We start from the raw sequence: 15,391 nt of genomic DNA, 5'->3' as shown, positions 1-15,391 counted from the left end.
GAAGATGGAGTTGGGTGGACTTTGGGCCTGTATTACTAGTGGATGCCAGTTGGGCCACTTACCTCTGCAATTATAGCGGAGTTTATTTCTTCAATATATAAAAAATACATGAAAGATTTCTGTCTCAAAAAGCTCTGAGCACTCTGCCATCGCTGTAAAGCACCATAACTTGTATCAGGAGCACCCAGTGAGCCTCACGTCTTGAGAGCAGCCAGCAGCACTCTAATGATAAACCCCACCCCTACCACAACCTTCCCCAAAGTCTTGGAGAAACAAATAGGCTCTGAAGGCAATTAGGAGTGAGGGGAGTGAGCCCCAAACTCAAGGGGCTTTTGTTAAGATCGACCTGCCAGCAGCATTTTTGCTGTATACCAAGAGGATTTTAAGCACTTTGGCTGATGACAACTGTCGCAATATTGAACTGGGAGAGGTAGCCCTTTCTCTTGGCTAAGGATTTTGGTATTATAGAAGCTGTGGGGGTTTCCTCTGTCTCTTTAGGAGAGATTTTTGGCACCCTTACTTGAGAAGAGAGTGAGGGGAGTGGTTTTGGTAGCTTTTTTAGCTTCTACTCTGAGGACTTCTAGTGACATGGACACTCCTGATCTCTGGAGCCATGTTCTGATGGCACCTTCTCAGCAAAGCCGATCCACAACCTGAGGCGGGGAGCTCAAATGACACCCCCATGCCCCCTCGCTTAGGCCAAACCTTTGAAAGATCTCAATTCTGCCTTCTTCCTGTTCTTCTACTCTCATGGTACTGCTCTGCTACCTACCCCAATAAAGGAGAACTAACAACTTAAAAAGCCTTGTTCAAAAATTTTAAGTAACACTTATCTTTCAAATGCCTGAACAGCAAATGTAACTTGTCTGCATAGTAAGCACTGGCATTTTTATCTGTTTGAATAATCAAAGTGGTGATTTCCGAGCCTTCTTATTTGCAAAGATTTGAACTGCTTCCTATTGAAGGTCCACAATCTGGGCCAGCTCATGCTCTATTGAGATAGTTGCAAGGCCGACCAGCCTCTCCTGTGTCATTGTGGAGCGTAGATGTGTTTTTATTAACTTCAGCTTGGAGAAGCTGCGTTCTCCACTGGCAACTATTACAGGAAGTGTTAGAAGTATGCGCAGAGCAACAAAAGCATTTAGAAAGAGGGTGGCCTCTTATTTGTGCACATATGTTCCAGAACAGCCTTTGGAGTTGATTCTGCTGAAATGTATCTTGAAAGGGCTTTCAGTTCATCACCTAAATCACTCGCAACAATATTACGCATGTCATTGTGTGTCAACACTGTCTCTAGTGCCCTGCATTGCTGGTGTAGGTCTTCTTCAGGTATAGTGAGCAGTTTTAGAATATCATACAACATCTCAAATATATTGCTGTGTTCCTTGAGCTGCATGAAACATTATTCAACTGACTGCATTGCACAATCTAGCACCTGGTTAAATAATTCAACTTTGAATTGTTGTTTGGGGTCTCTTATGGGATTATCCCATGCCTCGTAATCAAAATGTCATCTTCTTCGGTGACTCTTGTATTCTTGAATGGGTGGGAAAATAGCTTCAGTGAGAAGTTCCTCTGCCAACTTCTGTGCACTCTTCAGAACGTTTCAAAATCCCTCATCTGACCGGTAAGACTGTAGGTATGACTTTGCTTTGTCCAGTTGTTCCATTGCTCCAGATATATCAAGGTCAACACCTCAGAGTCTCTTGCTTACAACATTTATTTCAAACCATATGTAATGCCACAACACTAAGCCACACAGAAATTTGAAGTTATGTATGTTTCTGGTGATTCCATTTTCTCCCACGAACAGTTCCTGTCATAGCATTATCCTCCATAATGGCAACTATGGCATCATCTATCTTCCCAATTTGGTGTTTGATAGGCTTTATCGCCTCCGCTCGACTTTCCCATCGTGTGGCTCTCAGTGTCAGAGAGGATGTTCCCAGATGTTGCTTCAAAATTTGCCATCAATGAGTTGAAGCAGAGAAAAAGACAGATGCTTTGAATTACATTAAAAAATTCAGCAGCCTCACTAGATGCTGAATCACTGACCACCAAGTTCAATGAATGAGAACTGCATGGGACAAAAAAGGCTCAAGGGTTTAACTTTCGGATCTGTGTCTGCACTCCTCTTTCTTCTCATGTTGGCACCATTATCATAGCCCTGACCTCTCATGTCAGCTATCACAATTCCCGTATCTTCCAGCTTTTGAAGAAGCACATTTGTCATATCAGCTCCTGTAGTATCATCAGTGTCAATAAATTCTAGAAAATGCTCTGACAGTCACCATTGCAGGGACCTTCTCACTAGGATCTGTTAAACGCACCATTAAAGCCATTTGTTCCGTATGGCTGATGTCAGGTGTGCAGTCCAGAATAACAGAGTAATAGCTTGCAGACTTCAGATTTGCCACAATCTTCTGTTTTGACTTCTGTTGCCAGTAATTGTGATATCTCATTTTGAATTGTTTTTCCAAGGTAATGTTGTGCGCACATTTCTTGGGCGGTGACTCTTCTTAGATGCTCCTGGAATACAGCATCAAACTCAGCCATCAGCTCCACAGTTTTAAGGACATTTCCATTGTGTGGCACATACAGCTGATCTGAAGTGCCATGCAGTGCTAGGTTTTGGGTAGCAAGCATTCTCACAATGGCAATGAGCCTGTTCAGAACATTTTGCCATTAAAGAGACTCTGATGCAATCCTCTCTTGATGCTGATCATCTATGGTGGCCTTTAACCTTAGTCTCCTCTCAAACTCTTTCTGCCTATGGAATGCTCTCTGGTGATTTGCTGCCTTCTCATGGCATGCTAGATTTCTAGCCAGATTTTTCCAGTCCTTTATTCCTGTAGAACCCAATGTGGCTGGAACACTAGACTGAAAGAGTTTGCAACAAAAACAGTATCCAGCATTCTGGGTTTTTGAGTACGTAAGCCATGGCCTCTCCACTTTGTCACTATTGGGGATTTCGCACTAGTAATGTGTTGGATGGAAACTTTTATTTTCATTGACTTTGGGGAACATGAAGTTTTTCACTTGCTGTGGCCCATGCAGTACAAGGAAGTCCCTCAGACTGCTGCTCAAGTGGGTCCACAGTCCTGGATCATCTAGACTTAAGGAACTAAACTCAGCAGCAGCTGTTTCTTACACCTCCACCACACTCTTCTCTGATTTACACTTTTCTTCAGAAATGTGCAGGGTTACATCCATTTGAGACGGAGATGTGGATGTTGCAGTAGCTGCCGGGTCACCTGCACTCTGACTAACTAGAACAGGCATCTCCTCAAACCTCTCACATCCTCACTGGGGCTGGAAGGCTCGCCGTGAACATTTTGTGTCTATGTATCTCAGGACAGCTCCTTCTTGCTTAGATAGAAAAGCTTCCTTTGCTTTCTTTCTTTTTTTCTGAATGCTGCCCCAGAGGGGCGTTTTCTTCTTTCACTCATGACTGCTATTCTGTGCCAGCTATAGTGGCTCTCAACACTCAGTTGAAGGGGACAAATAAGCAGGCTGGTAGCAGGGCCTGAGTGAGGGAAGATATCAACGTCTTAAGGGGCTAACTGGCTCCTACTACTTCAGTTGACTGCCTGTTCTCCTCAAGTGGGTTCAGGGAAGCAGCAGGAAACAGGAAGCTCCCTGAGAAGCTGGTGTTAATCAGTCCAGGCTCCTGGGCGTGCTAGAGAGGTACATAAGAGGCTCCTCCTCCTCTCTCTCCCTGCAGCTCCTGCTGCTTTCTGTTATTGCCTCTCACCTTTTCTCCTGCCTGCCTGTTATGTCTCTTGTGCCCTCCTTCCTCCAGCACAGCACTCCACCATCTCTGTGCATCTAGAGCAGAGAGAATACATATGCACCACACACAATTTTCTACACTCTGGGTCCTTGTGGCGCCCCCCCCCCCCCACAGTCTGGCACCTGAGGCAGCCGCCTCATGGTAAGGCCAGCCCGGCTTCTCACCCTTAGGCTCCCTGTCCCCAGCTGTACTATTAACATGCAGCAATAATTAAACCATGTTTCCACTTGATTTGGATATTGCTTTGTAGTGGGGAGGATGCCAAAGTGCTACTTGTTTTTTGGTAAGGAACCTCTCACTAGAGCTAGTCAAAAACTTTCCAACAGAATGGATTTTTTTCAATATGTTGTAATATTCTATGGAACAGAAATTCCAAATTTGACCACCTCTGCTTCTTCCCATGTGGTTCCTATTTGTGCTTTACTCTCTCTCTGGGAATGGGAAGGGTGGGGGTAGCTCTTGCCACCTGCTCCAATGCAGTGCTCCCTGCCTCTCTTCAAAGGCACACTTGCAGTGATTCCCCATTGTGCATGCCGGACTATGAATCACACCAAATCTCTGGTTTTATGTGCTTTGGGATCTGGGGTAGCTCAAATCCCTTGCATGCCTTTGATACCAGTCTTGAAGTCAGCAGAAGCTGAATCCCAAGATAATCTAAATGCTAGAAGAGGATCGTAGGGTGATGGGGCCAGTGGCAAGTTGGTCAGCTGGCTTATGATAATGAAACCAGTGATACCTTGTTTTCAGTATTATTTACTTGAACACCTCTGGAAAATTAGGATGTTTTGTTCATGATTGGTCTAGCTGCTTAAGCATGCTGTCTCTCACACCCTTCTTTGACCGCTTGCCCTTGATAACCCTGTTTGATAGGCTGTCAGGGACTCTTTCTCCGTCTTGGCATCCTATAGCCCTTCCTGTTTCTAGGTGCCTATCGCAAACAATTATTTTTTTAACCTAAATATTCTGAAATTGAGTTCTGAATGAGACTCTTTGGTGCAGGACAACTCAATATCTTCATAAATGATCTGGAGGATGGTGTGGACTGCACTCTCAGCAAATTTGCGGATGATACTAAACTGGGAGGAGTGGTAGATATGCTGGAGGGCAGGGATAGGATACAGAGGGACCTAGACAAATTAGAGGATTGGGCCAAAAGAAATCTGATGAGGTTCAATAAGGATAAGTGCAGGGTCCTGCACTTAAGACGGAAGAACCCAATGCACAGCTACAGACTAGGGACCGAATGGCTAGGCAGCAGTTCTGTGGAAAAGGACCTAGGGGTGACAGTGGACGAGAAGCTGGATATGAGTCAGCAGTGTGTCTTTGTTGCCAAGAAGGCCAATGGCATTTTGGGATGTATAAGTAGGGGCATAGCGAGCAGATTGAGGGACGTGATCGTCCCCCTCTATTCGACATTGGTGAGGCCTCATCTGGAGTACTGTGTCCAGTTTTGGGCCCCACACTACGAGAAGGATGTGGAAAAATTGGAAAGAGTCCTGCAGAGGGCAACAAAAATGATCAGGGGGGCTGGAGCACATGACTTATGAGGAGAGGCTGAGGAAACTGGGATTGTTTAGTCTGCAGAAGAGAAGAATGAGGGGGGATTTGATGGCTGCTTTCAACAACCTGAAAGGGGGTTCCAAAGAGGATGGATCTAAACTGTTCTCAGTGGTAGCAGATGACAGAACAAGGAGTAATGGTCTCAAGTTGCAGAGGGGAGGTTTAGGTTGGATATTAGGAAAAACTTTTTCACTAGGAGGGTGGTGAAACACTGGAATGCGTTGCCTAGGGAGGTGGTGGAATCTCCTTCCTTAGAAGTTTTTAAGGTCAGGCTTGACAAAGCCCTGGCTGGGATGATTTAATTGGGGATTGGCCCTGCTTTTGAGCAGGGGGTTGGACTAGATGACCTCCTGAGGTCCCTTCCAACCCTGATATTCTATGATTCATATCTGTACACAGACATTTTTGTTGAGGACTTGGGTATAATTTTGAAACCCACAGCCTCAACAAAAGCTGCTTCCAAAACTTGACTGACTTTTCCACCCCAGATATGCTTACACAAGACAGCTCTTCACAGTACACTGAGAATCTTGGCTGAAAGGATGTTGGATTTTTCTGAGATTTGCAATTTTCATCTTTGCTTCCCCCAGGCAGTAGAGCTAGTGGGAAACTTCATGATGGAACCATTCTTCTGTTGGAAAATGCCAGTTTTATCATGAAATCAAAAGTTTCATGAAAAGGTGGTGTTTTAGACACAATTCTATTGGAAATCAGGCAGGTTTCCTACCAACTTGCTCACCTGGCCTGCAACTAGTTCAAGCTTCCTGGGTCCTCAGAAGCCCACGCTTCCTGGCTGCAGGGCAGGATGGGGAGCCTCCCTCTGTTTGAAAAGGTCAAAATGAAATGTGTGAGTTGAAAGGGGATTTTAAAATTGTTGGATGCCAAGTAATTTTTCCTTTGAAAATTACTTAAAAAATCAACTTACAGAAACAAGAAATGGTATAGGCGTATTTTGAATAATTGTTTCTCTTTACTGCCAATTCAGTGGACTGGCTCCATTGTTTAGTCCTTCCTATGGTTGTTTTTTTAACATACCTTAGGTGATACCATGATTAACACCAAGCAAATAATCAATGTTTTAATGTTATTTTATTATTAAAGCATTGAACACAAATTATAAACTGGTTATTTCCATTACACTCCTTTTAATGTATGCTACTTTGTGGAGAGCTTTAAACAGAGATTGCGCTCCTGAGATTTCAGGGCAGGTGGACCTGTTGGTTTTTAATAAATAACTAGTCAGTTTATAGCCAGCAAATTAAGCAATCTTAACTATAACTGAAGAAAATTATTTAAATTAGTTACTTAGAAGAAGCCATTTAAGGAGCTGTCTTAAAGGGGCCAATTAACCAATATTAAGAATCTTAAATCCAATTAAATCTCACTGTGTCTCTGTTTACCAATCTTTAGCCCTCATCTCCTCCAAGAATACATGGTCTAACCACTTGGTGATTAACAGGAGAAACTGTTAATATCTTAATTTTAATATCCCAATAAAATCATTTTACAAGTTTAAATCTAACCCCTTGGCAGTGTCTTAATTAACTCTCTTTTATCAATCCATGTTTAAAAGTTTGGGCAGGTGTCTTTGGGTTGGTTTCTTCTTGCTTCTTCTCTGTTTTCTTATCTGTTTGTGGCAGGTTGCTTGGAGAGATGGATAAGGTGTATTGGGTAATGCTTTTCAGCTAGCAGAGTAGCAGGGAATGTAAGTACGAGGTGCTCACTTCAGAGTCTTTTATGCCCTTCTTATTTTCATGAAATTGTAGGAAAACACACCTCTTTTGTGCCTGTTTAGATTTAAATGGGCACTATTTCTTAGGTTCCAGGCCTTTGGGGTTGGCTTAAATTACACTTTCCGCTCCTCCATATATAGTCTGTTTTAAAGAATGTGCAACATTTCTGTAGTTGCCTTTGTTTGTATTGCAGCCATAAAGGTCCAAATAACTTCTTTTTCTTCCCGTCCCAGTTCATTTTCTGAGAATTTTTTTCCTGTATTGGGTGAGGGTTTGTTTGTGCACTGCCAGTAATTAATTTCCCCATTAATATAAATATTCAATACTTAAATGGCTTCTAACATTGCTAATTAGTCTAGCATCAAATTACCTTGCTATATTTGTACATAAAACATCTTGCTATTCATACAACAATATCAGGCAGTTGTTATATGAAGCCTGGCATTTAGGTACAAAATATTTGTAAATGTATGTAAGAAGCTTATGCCATCTTAAGCATTTGAGAAACAACAAAGGGTTTTCATCTTTAGGTGGAAAACAGCATTAATTGGAAGTAACCAGTATCTTCTGTAAAATATTTGCCACCATAAATGTTCTACAAGTTTAAAGAATGAAGATTTTAGTGTACTTACAAATTAAATCAATTTCAATAAAGATACTTCTAGAATTCTTTGTGTGGGTTAAAACTCAGGGTTTTTTTCTTGGTATAGGCCCACTTTACCTTTATATTTTTTGCTCTGATCATAGAATATCAGGGTAGGAAGGGACCTCAGGAGGTCATCTAGTCCAACCCCCTGCTCAAAGCAGGACCAATCCCCCGTTTTTGCCCCAGATCCCTAAATGGCCCCTCAAGGATTGAACTCACAACCCTGGGTTTAGCAGGCTAATGCTCAAACCACTGAGCTATCCCTCCCCCCCAATAGAATGTCAGGGTTGGAAGGGACCTCAGGAGATCATCTAGTCCAACCTCCTGCTCAAAGCAGGATCAATCCCCAAAAGCAGTATCAATCCCCAAACAATAACATAACAATATGTAGTTCTGGATACCCTGATATACTGACTGGAGTGGGCACCTGAAGATTAGTTTTTGTTTTTTTTTCAAGCAGTATTTATGTCAGTTTCACTTAGTTGTATTATATGCAATATTTTAATTCTTTATCCAGTGTCGAAACTGAGTGTTTTGAGTGGCTTTTAGAGCTGTCAAGCAATTAAAAAATTAATCATGATTAATCACACTATTAAACAAGAATAGAATGCCATTTATTTAAATATTTTTGGATGTTTTCTACATTTTCAAATATATTGATTTCAGTTACAACACAGAATACAAAGTGTACAGTGCTCACTTTCTATTTCTTTTTGATTACAAGTATTTGTGCTATAAAAAAATAGAAACCGTATTTTTCAATTCACTTAATACAAGTACTGTTGTGCAATCTCTTTATCATGAAAGTTGAATTTACAAATGAGGAATTATGTACAAAAAAACTGCATTCAAAAATAAAACAATGTAAAATTTTAGAGCCTGCAAGTCCACTCAGGCTTAATTCTTATTACACCAATCACTCAGACAAACAAGTTTTTGTTTACATTTGCAGGAGATAATACTACCTGGTTCTTTTTTACAATGTCACCTGAAAGTGGGAAAAGGCGTTCTCATGACACTGTTGTAGCCAGAATCGCAAGACATTTATGTGCCAGATGCACTAAAAGATTCATATGTCTCTGCGTGCTTCAACCACCATTCCAGGGGACATGTGTCCATGCTGATGATGGGTTCTGCTCGATAAGAATCCAAAGCAGTGTGGACCAGCACATGTTCATGTTCGTTATCTGAGTCAGATGCCACCAGCATAAGGTTGATTTTTTTTTCTTTTTTTTTTCTTTTTGGTGGTTTGGGTTCTGTAGTTTCCGCATTGGAATGTTGCTCTTTTAAGACTTCTGAAAGCATGCTCTACGCCTCATCCCTCTCAGATTTTGGAAGGCACTTCAGGTTCTTAAACCTCAGGTTGAGTGCTGTAGCTATCTTTAGAAATCTCACATTGGTACCCTCTTTTGTGAAATCTGCAGTGAAAGTGTTCTTAAAATTAACATGTGCTGGCTCATCATCCGAGACTGCTATAACATGAAATATATGACAGAATGTGGGTAAAACAGAGGGGACATAGAATTCTCCCCCAAGGAGTTCAGTCACAAATTTAATTAACGCATTTTTTTTAACGGGCGTCATCAGCATGGAAGTATGTCCTCTGGAATGATGGCCGAAGCATGAAGGGGCATATGAATGTTTAGCATATCTGGCACATGAATACCTTGCAATGCTGGCTACAAAAGTGCCATGCAAATGCCTGTTCTCATTTTCTGGTGATATTGTAAATAAGAGGGCAGCATTATCTTCTGTAAATGTAAACAAACTTGTTTGCCTTAGCGATTTGGCTGAACAAGAAGTAGGACTGAGTGGACTTGTAGGCGCTGAAGTTTTACATTGTATTGTTTTTTGAGTGCAGTTATGTAACACACAAATCTACATTTGTAAGTTGCACTTTTATGACAAAGAGATTGCAGTACAGTACTTCTATGAGGTGAATTGAAAAATACTATTTCTTTTGTTTATCATTTTTACAGTGCAAATATTTGTAATAAAAATAATACACTTTGATTTCCTTTACAACACAGAATACAATATATATGAAAATGTAGGAAAACATCCAAAATATTTAATACATTTCAATTAGTACTCTATTGTTTAACAGCACAATTAAAACTGCGATTAATTGTGATTAATTTTTTTGAGTTAATTGCGTGAGTTAACTGCGATTAATCAACAGCTCTAGTGGCTTTATTAATACATAACTACTTTGTTGCCCAGAATGGGTAGTTAAAGGTCAGTATGGTCTGTTTTTTCATAAGTATTCTGTTGCTCCCAGTTAGCTGTAGTGTATGTATCATTTTCATCCTCTGTGCCACTTTGGAGCAGTGTATTCGGAGTGATTTTAGTAACAAAGCAATTTATTTTCTGGAATGGCCAGTGAAAGCTCGGTTCAGATGGGTTTTTCATTAGCATTAGATTATTCTCACCTATTTTGTATAATCTTGGTAATCTGTGCAACTTCAGAACTTAATGTTCTGGGGCTTTTTTAATCTTAAAAATGGTTCTGGGCCCAAACAGGTTAAAGAAGGTGTGCTGTTAATTAGTTTTCCTTACTAAAATATTGTTCTCAAGATTGTCTAACTGTATCAGCTATTTTTAAAATCAGTTTTATTTATTAAAATGCTGTTCCTAGGAGTTCCGGCTCCTTTCATCTTTTATCTCCTTCCATTAAATCCTATTTGGTTTACTCATGCAAACGATCCTACTTCAGTAAAGAAACTGCTTGTGTGATTTAAGGCAGAAGGATTTAGCCCGGCATGTATAAATAAGTAACAAGGTAAAGAGTAACCAGATCCTGCTGTGACTTTTTCCCCTACTTGTTTTTCTACTGGCTTCATATATATTGTATTCTGTGTTGTAATGGAAATCAAAATGTATATTTTTATTACAAATATTTGCACTGTAAAAATGATAAACAAAAGAAATAGTATTTTTCAATTCACCTCATAGAAGTACTGTACTGTAATCTGTCATGAAAGTGCAACTTACAAATGTAGATTTTTTTTTTTTTGGTTAAGTAACTGCACTCAAAGAAAACAATGTAAAACTTCAGAGCCTACAAGTCCACTCAGTCCTACTTCTTGTTCAGCCAATCGCTAAGACAAACAAGTTTGTTTACATTTACACCATTGGCTCTGCCACAGACTTGCTCTGTTTCTACATCAGCACTGCTGTGTTTCTGCAGCTTTTTCCCAGTGACTTCTATGGCAACAAAAAGGTAATTAAAATGGCACAGCATTACTTGTGCAGGCCTTTTGTCCTTTATGGTGTAAGACTTTCTAGATGTGGTAACTGTGTGTTGCACAGTGTTGGCTTCTTGCAACAGAATGCCTTGATTAAATAGGGAATACGTTTCCCAAGCGAGGCAATCCCTTTTCTGATTTAGTCCCCCCTCACCTTGCCTGCACTTGCAGTCATTTTGAGCAACTATCAAGCTTCAAATATGGCCTGTTCCCAGCCTCATGTTTACACTGCAGCTTTTATTCTGCCTGTCCTGAAGGCCTGTGCCTTGGACAGCTACATTGCAGCAGTGTACAAGCGCTCAATTCTGTTGTCAGAGGACACCAAAATACCAGTTTCTCCTGAAGAGGCTTTGATGCTGATGAACAAAAATATGGACGTGTTGGAAGGGGCCATCAGGACAGCAGCCCTGCAGGTACTGTCATTGGCTATTCTGTACTTAGATGTGTTTAGGGGGAGACTTTTTGTTTTCGCCTGTCTTCTCAGGGTGCATGTATCATTGTGCCTCCTGAAGATGGTATTTACAGCTGGGTCTTCCCAAAGGAAACAGTTTACTCCTATCTTGAAGACATCCCAGATCCACAGGTAACTGGATTCCATGTAGTGACCCTGAAAAATATTGTCTTTGCTACTAAAAGGGGCAGCGGTATGGTGGGAGAGGGGTAAAAATCTTTATTCAGCAGTGAAGACCAATAACGTCATTGTGGCTTGTATAGTTCTAAAAAGTATAGGCTAATAATGAACATGTAATATCTGAAAAGTCTTTTGTGGCTGGTTGCTTTCACGATTGTTTGGTCTCTCCCGCCCACCCCCCGCATAAAGTATAGTCTTAAATAAAATGGAATAACTGTAATGTACTTGTTGGGTCCGATGCTTATTTGAAACAAAATATAAGGGCCCTGCTTTTTCAACGAGCTCTGTAGGTTCTATGGCAAAACCAGGACCTAAGAAATATTCACTATTACAATGCAGGAAACCTGCTCAAAGGGCTAAAAAAAAATCCTGTAATCTGTTTTTATCTGAACTCTGAATGATGAGTTATTACATAGTGATCTTTATTCAGTGCTAGTAATAAATTTCTGGTAACTAGGTAAAAGTCAAAGTCCAATAAGCATAAACTGACATCCCTTGTTATCAGGTCCGAACAGATATTCTGTGATGTCACAGTGCAATAATTTATGTTGCGCAAATATGAAAAAATACTTCTAAAATGGGGGAGTAGCTTCATTCTAATAGATATTAGGCTGCATTTAAGGGGAAATAGTCCCAATAACTTTATAAATCTTAGTGCTAAAACAATAACAGTTTACAAAAACACTACTGAACAAACAAACCCATAAGAAAAATATCAGTTAAACTTGAAAGTCTTCAAAGAAGGACTTTCAGACCTTCTAATTTCAATTCCTTGCTTTTTAAGCCATTCCTGGCTTTGTCCCATTGCACAGGTTACTAGAATTAGGAAAGGAATATAAAGTAAAGGAAGCTGTCAAATTGTTTTCTGGTTATTATAGTACTTGAAGTCCTACAAACTCATTCGGGCATGTAGGAATGAAATCATGAAGGCTAAATCATACCTGGAGTTGCAGCTAGTGAGGGATGTTAAGAGTAACAAGAAGGGTTTCTTCAGGTATGTTGGCAACAAGAAGAAAGCCAAGGAAAGTGTGGGCCCCTTACTGAATGAGGGAGGCAACCTAGTGACAGAGGATGTGGAAAAAACTAATGTACTCAATGCTTTTTTTGCCTCTGTCTTCACGAACAAGGTCAGCTCCCAGACTACTGCACTGGGCAGCACAGCATGGGGAGGAGGTGGCCAGCCCTCTGTGAAGGAAGAAGTGGTTCGGGACTATTTAGAAAAACTGGATCTGCACAAGTTCATGGGGCCGGATGTGTTGCATCCAAGAGTGCTAAAGGAATTGGCGGATGTGATTGCAGAGCCATTGGCCATTATCTTTGAAAACTCATGGCGATCGGGGGAAGTCCCGGAAGACTGGAAAAAGGTTAATGTAGTGCCCATCTTTAAAAAAGGGAAGAAGGAGGATCCTGGGAACTACAGGCCGGTCAGCCTCACCTCAGTCCCCAGAAAAATCATGGAGCATGTCCTCAAGGAATCAATTCTGAAGCACTTAGACAAGAGGAAAGTGATCAGGAACAGTCAGCATGGATTCACCAAGGGAAAGTCATGCCTGACTAATCTAATTGCCTTCTATGATGAGATAATTGGTTCTGTGGATGAAGGGAAAGCAGTGGACATGTTGTTCCTTGACTTTAGCAAAGCTTTTGACACGGTCTCCCACAGTATTCTTGTCAGCAAGTTAAAGAAGTATGGGCTGTGTGGATGCACTACAAGGTGGGTAGAAAGTTGGCTAGATTGTCAGGCTCAACGGGTAGTGAACAAGGGCTCCATGTCTATTTGGCAGCCGGTATCTAGCGGAGTGCCCCAAGGGTCGGTCCTGGGGCTGGTTTTGTTCAATATCTTCATTAATGATCTGGAGAATAGTGTGGATTGCACCCTCAGCAAGTTTGCGGATGACACTAAACTGGGAGGAGTGGTAGATGCACTGGAGGGTAGGGATAGGATACAGTGGGACCTTGACAAATTGGAGGATTGGACCAAAAGAAATCTGATGAGGTTCAACAAGGACAAGTGCAGAGTCCTGCACTTAGGACAGAAGAATCCAATGCACCGCTACAGACTAGGGACCGAATGGCTAGGCAGCAGTTCTGCAGAGAAGGACCTGGGGTGACAGTGGACGAGAAGCTGGATATGAGTCAACAGTGTGCCCTTGTTGCCAAGAAGACCAATGGCATTTTGGGGTGTATAAGTAGGGGCATTGCCAGCAGATCGAGGGACGTGATCGTTCCCCTCTATTCGACATTGGTGAGGCCTCATCTGGAGTACTGTGTCCAGTTTTGGGCCCCACACTACAAGAAGGATGTGGAAAAACTGGAGAGAGTCCAGCGAAGGGCAACAAAAATGATTAGGGGTCTGGAACACATGACTTATGAGGAGAGGCTGAGGGAATTGGGATTGTTTAGTCTACGGAAGAGAAAAATGAGGGGAGATTTGATAGCTGCTTTTAACTACCTGAAAGGTGGATCCAAAGAGGATGGATCTGGACTATTCTTAGTGATAGCAGATGACAGGACAAGGAGTAATGGTCTCAAGTTGCAGTGGGGGAGATTTAGGTTGGATATTAGGAAAAACTTTTTCACTATTAGGGTGGTGAAACACTGGAATGCGTTACCTGGGGAGGTGGTGGAATCCCCTTCCTTTGAAGTTTTTAAGGTCAGGCTTGACAAAGCCCTGGCTGGGATGATTTAGTCGGGATTGGTCCTGCGCTGGGCAGGGGGTTGGACTAGATGACCTCCAGAGGTCCCTTCCAACCCTGATATTCTATGAGAATTGTGCATCCTATATTAGAAACAGTCATTAGAACTGCATTGAGCTCTGCAAGGTCCATGCTTCTTCCAAAGATATGGCGGAGACTAAAAAAGCAGAGCACAGGACTGTGGGAGTTATAAAAACAATACAAAAATTATAGGATGGAACAAGCATTATGGGATGGAAAAAATGGTGTAGGCCTTTATTTGAGGATCCTCTGAACTCTATCCGAGATATTCTGATTAGACCAACCTCTGTGTACTAGACACTGGCTATCAAGGACTACAGATCCCCTGGTGGGTGCCCTTTGGAACTGAACTGGGCTTCCCAGGTCAGAAACTGAGAGTTGCTGCTCCTTTCTGTGGTTTGGGCAAAGAAAAGCTGTGATGGAGTCCTTTTGTTGAATTGCAGCGTTTGAAGATATGTGACCAGGGTTAAGACTGAGCTACTGTTGACAACATGCTAGTGCTGGGTTTATGCTCTCTGTGCTGAAGATGCAGTGTTAAGGCTGTGTGGCTACATTTAAGTCTAAGAAGAAGGAGGGATTTATTGTATGATCAAATTCACAGGCTATTGCTCTCTGATATAACTGTCTGTATTATCAGCTAGTACTGTGCAATCCTAAACTGGTCACAGTTCAAAATCACCTCACTCCTTTTTATTTCAACTAAATTGCCTTTGCCAGACTTACAGAGCACTAGCCTGAACTTCAGCATGCCAATGCACAAAGGAGAGCCCAGGACTATAAACTTAAAGGAGACGGTGCATTCAGGAATGGGGTGGATCTGTGTATAATAAGAGTGTTAGTTAGGTTTATGTTGCAGTTGAAAGCTGCAGCCATTAGCTGAACTATAGAAGTGCTACCTACTGACCTCAGATAGTTATAATAACTAACGCTGCATTAATCCACTGCATTTGCCATTGTATGTTGCTCAGATAACCTTTTAAATAAAATTGTGTTTTCTATTTTGGGTGTTTTATTGCCTGTATAAATATTTATACTTTTTGTTCCTGGAGGCAACTGAGGCATA

The sequence above is a fragment of the Lepidochelys kempii genome, chromosome 3 (genome assembly GCF_965140265.1).
Source record: "Lepidochelys kempii isolate rLepKem1 chromosome 3, rLepKem1.hap2, whole genome shotgun sequence".
Taxonomy (NCBI): Eukaryota; Metazoa; Chordata; order Testudines; family Cheloniidae; genus Lepidochelys; species Lepidochelys kempii.
The sequence above is the reverse complement of the archived record's forward strand: the minus strand, read 5'-3'. Positions refer to the sequence as shown.